Source organism: Vigna unguiculata, chromosome 1, assembly GCF_037176805.1.
Source record: "Vigna unguiculata cultivar grain cowpea cultivar isolate G323 ecotype 2 chromosome 1, ASM3717680v1, whole genome shotgun sequence".
NCBI lineage: Eukaryota > Viridiplantae > Streptophyta > Magnoliopsida > Fabales > Fabaceae > Vigna > Vigna unguiculata.
In genome coordinates this window covers 11,384,002-11,388,720 of record NC_140792.1, presented here as the reverse complement: position 1 = coordinate 11,388,720, position 4,719 = coordinate 11,384,002, and the positions used below count along the sequence as shown (strand labels likewise).

General features: G+C 35.2%; 1 pseudogene; it reads right to left on the bottom strand.

Annotated features, from left to right (window-relative positions):
• Positions 1–2,509: 2,509 nt before the first annotated feature.
• Positions 2,510–4,046, bottom strand: LOC146888701 (uncharacterized; annotated as a pseudogene).
• Positions 4,047–4,719: the final 673 nt, after the last annotated feature.

The window sequence follows — 4,719 nt, the reverse complement described above, 5'->3', positions numbered from 1 at the left end:
TAAATTGCTTGACAACATGCTGTGAATTGGGGTGTGGGATTGTTTTGTTGTAATGTGATAAAACCCTTATGAGTTTGTATGGAAATTATGGGATTTTACGTACTGATGGTGTATAAGGTCTGATTTCGTATTTTTGGGTGACTAATTTGGTGTCCAAATCATGCACATAATGTTGTATCTTGAGATGAATTGTTTGGCATAGTAGAATGGGGTTTTGGGCATGTTGTGATAGGTTTCTGCGTGCATTACAGGGAGGATAAGTGTTATTCTCGCTCAAGCTAACTAGGCTCACCTAGGCGACAATAGCAGAAACGAAATTATGGGTTGTGTTTGCACATCTCGCTCAGGCAAGAGCAGCTCGCCTAGGCGAGAAATCGCGTAGTGGTGAGGTTGTGCTCGAGGGTCTCGCTCAGGCGAGAGGTACTCGCCTAAGCGAGGAATCGCAACTGAGGAGTGTGTGTTCTGATGTCTCACCGCCTAGGTGAGTGATGTTGTGATTGAGCGAAGGGAGATCTCGCCCAAGCGAGACGAGCTCGCCTAAGCGAGTCTTCGCACGTAAACCATGGTAGCACACTCGCTCAGGCGACGAAGCTTAGCTTGAGCGAGACAGGCCTGATCGCTTAAGCTAAGGCTTCTAGCCCAAGCGAGTTTAGTGCAGTTTGTGTGTATTATTGTACGCATTGATGCGAATGTGGATCAGGAGATGTTGTGTCATGAGCGGGTAGGTTCATGGATGGAGGTTGACATGTGATGGTATGAGCGGGGAGGTTCATACTCAAATTACTCTCCTATGGGGATACGAGCGAGGTAGGTTCGTATATTCCGTGCTCACAGTTGAGAGATGCTGCGTGCGGGGAGGTACGTAGCTGGTGGATCACATGTGTTGGACTACGGGCGGGCAGGCCCATAAAGTAGGACTACGAGCGGGAAGGTTCGTAGAGGCAGGACCACGAGCAGGCAGGTTCGTGTGAGCATCATGAATCCTGAGTCCATGGCTAACTTTGTTGATTATACTGGAGGTTTAAACACCTTGGGGTTATTAAGAATGTGACTAGGGTCTAACTATAGGAATATCATTGGGTGTATTTGCAATATTGAATTGATATGTTCTTATAATCTGTTGAGCTCACCCTTTGTGTTTGTGTTTGGCGATGATCGTGTAACTCGTTACACGGGAGCAGATGATAATACAGGTGATGTTGAGGGTGCTCAGACTACGGTGTGAGGGCTAGCCGAGATAGAGCTTGGGATTTTTTACTATTGCTTTTATGGTTTTATTGGAACTTGTAATAACTTTTGATTTAATTTCCTTTGAGTATTGTCGCATTGAATATTAAATTTTGTTTTTCCCGCATTTGGAATAAATAATATTGTGACGTTTAAACTTCTTTTGTTATATATTAATTAAGTAATATTCTTTAAGGATGTTACACTTAAGTATGAGTGTCATCATTGTTTCCAAACCTTCAATCCTTTTTGCCATCCCATCTATTTTCATATCATATCTTTTTTTTAATTGCAGCAATTTCTTGATTTCTTTTAAATAATGATGGGGTCACAATCCTTCCATAACAATGAACCCGACCAGGATTTTCTTTTCCAAACATTGATTCAAAAGTTTTTTCCACATTTTCAGTTGATGAGTTTTGCATAGATCCTTCAAGCTTAGACTGAAACATATGTATATGTATATACATCAAAGTTCATGATTAAAAGAATGAACTACTCAAACATATATCATAAATTAAAATAAACTTACAATAGTATCCAATGTTTCTTTGTCCACTGCTTTTCCTTTCCTACAAGGACGACCATGGCAAGTTTTTATAAACATTTCAACTCTACTGACTTCTTCTCCATCCTTTTTCCCAACACTCTATATGAATTGAAAATTAAGCCTTCAACTAATGATAATCTCATTCTAACAAGTAATATAACAAAATTCTCAAAGTCTCATTGTAAATGACAATGCATCCATCAAACAAAAAGCAATCATTTAAGTATTTTCTCAAATATCAATATTGGTGATAATATATCTTACAATATATAGAGAAGATGAGAGAGAAATAAGAAATATTATACCAATTCAGCTCGAACTCTTGCAAAGTTTATTGGTCCCATTCGGTGCATATACTTTTGCTTTCTCCTACTGATTGTATTTTTTTCACTAATGCTCTGTATTTTGATATCAAAATCAGTGGTAGTTGTAGTGACATCAATATAATAAAATCACTTGTAGTTGGAGTGACATCAATATATTAAAATCACCACAAAAGCTAGATTTCTCATGAACATTCATTGTAAAACAAGCTGGTGAGTACTCTACCCGACCTTTACCAATCTCTCTTGGATGAAGATCATTTCTTATTCCCATGTTCTGCAAATCATAATGTGCCTTAACATGACCCTTTGTCTTCCCTTGAATATCCAAAAGAGTCCCTAGAATGCTATCAGATGTGTTTTTCTCAATGTGCATCACATCAAAATTATGACGTAATTTATTTGTCGCCTAGTAAGGCAACTCAAAAAAGATTGATCTCTTTTTCCATGGACCATTACTTAACCTTTTTCTATTCTTTCCAAATTCATTGACAAAATCTTTTAATATCTCTAGAATTTTTGTCCCTTCTAGCATGTGTGGTGTAGACCTTAGTTCTTTTTTTCCATTAAAAGACTTCTTATTAAATCTCCAAGGATGGTTCACTGGTAAAAAGACGCGATGATCCATATAACACATCTTATGGATATGTTTTAGGTAGGATGAATTAGTGTTGTAATTGCAATATGCACAAGCTAATCTTCCTTTTGTGCTCCAACTAGACAACATAGCATACCCAGAGTAGTCACAAATTGTCCAAAGAAGAGCTGCATGCATTTGAAATGTCTCATTTTTTGAAGCATCATAGGTTTGTACTCCCAACTCCCATAACTCTTTCAGCTCCTAGATCAGAGGTTGAAGGTACACATCAATATCATTTCCTATTGATTGTGGTCCAGGAATCAACAACGATAACATTGTATATTCAGGTTTCATGCACAACCAAGGCGGAAGGTTGTACACAACCATCATGACAGGCCATGTGCTATGAGATATGCTCATGGTTCTAAATGGATTAAAGCCATCACTAGCCAGACCAAGTCTTAGATTACGTGAGTCAACAAAAAAAATTTCATGAAGACCATCAAAGCTCTTCCAAGCTTCACCATCAACAGGATGTCTCATTTTTCCATCCTTTACTCGTTCTTCTTCATGCCACCTCATTAACTCAGCAGTCTTCGCACACATAAACAGTCTTTGAAGTCTAGGAATCAATGGAAAGTGCTGCAACACTTTGGAAGGAACTTTATGCTGATATTTTGGGCCCTCAACCATAGAATTGGCTTTAGGAAATTCTTTCCATCATGAAGATTTACAGATACTACAAACATCTAAATTCTCATTGTCTTTCCAAAATAACATGCAATCTTTTGGACATGCATGAATCTTTTTATAATCAAGACCTAAATCAGTAATCATGCTCTTCGTTTTGTTGAAAGATTCAGGAATATTCAAGTTAGGCATGGCTTCTTTTAGTAGTTGTAAGAGGTCAGTGAATGATGAAAGATAAAGTGGAGAAGCTTTCATATCCAAGGTAGAGTTCTTGATTTGCATCATTAATCAATTGGTAGAACTTTCTAGCTTCATTGTGAGGACCCTTTTTGCCTTCTTTTTCTTCTACCACATTTCTAAATGTGTCATACAATAAGGCATTAATATCATCTTGTGAATCTTCATTATCTATCATGTCTTCATCTTTACTAGTGGGCGAAGGTATTTCTTTTCCATAATGGACCCAAAGATCATACCCTTCAAGAAATCCTGTGATAATTAAATGTTCGTAGATCACGTGTCGTCTAGCCCAAATACAATTTTTACATTTAGCGCATGGGCATAAAATCTCACGTCCTAGAGGTCTTCCTCTTGTGTAAGCAAAATCAAGAAATGATTCAACACCCTTTATATACTCATTACTAATCCTTGGAAATTTAGTCCACTCCTTCTCCATCCCTTTTAATGTAATACATAAGAAATTATAATTTCATTAAGCAATTAATAATTGAAAATAGTATTACATGAATTAAAATTACAGTTTTATTAAGTAATTAATAATCTATAAAATAAAGTTAAACAATGGTTCAGTTATGACTTAAAACAAAATTAAGCAAAAATGTTTCTAGCCCATAAACATTCACTAAAACTGCAAAAAAAAAAAAAAAAAAAAAACTAAATGTACACTGTGAGCAGAGAACAAAATTGAAAAATTTTAATACTGTCATAAACATAAAATTTCTATACATTATTATTATTATTAACGCGAAAAAAAAAACATGTTTACATTTTACATAATTTTAAAGTATTAAAATATTACATTATTACATTAGTAAAACTTAAAGTAAAAATCAAATATCGTTTTCCATGAGAAAAAAAATTATGATATATTTATTGTATCGGACTATTTAGCAAAGATAAATATTATGTGTAAAAAGATTTAAGATTTTTTGTGTAAGTTATTTGTAAATTTAAGGCAACATTTTTTTATCACATGTTTTAAAGACGACATTTTAAAAAGTATGGTATAAATAGTCAATATTTTATGAAATGTGGTCTTTGGTAATTTTTAAACCACATCTATAAAAAAGTGTGGTCTTTATTAATTTTTAAACCACAACTACAAAAAA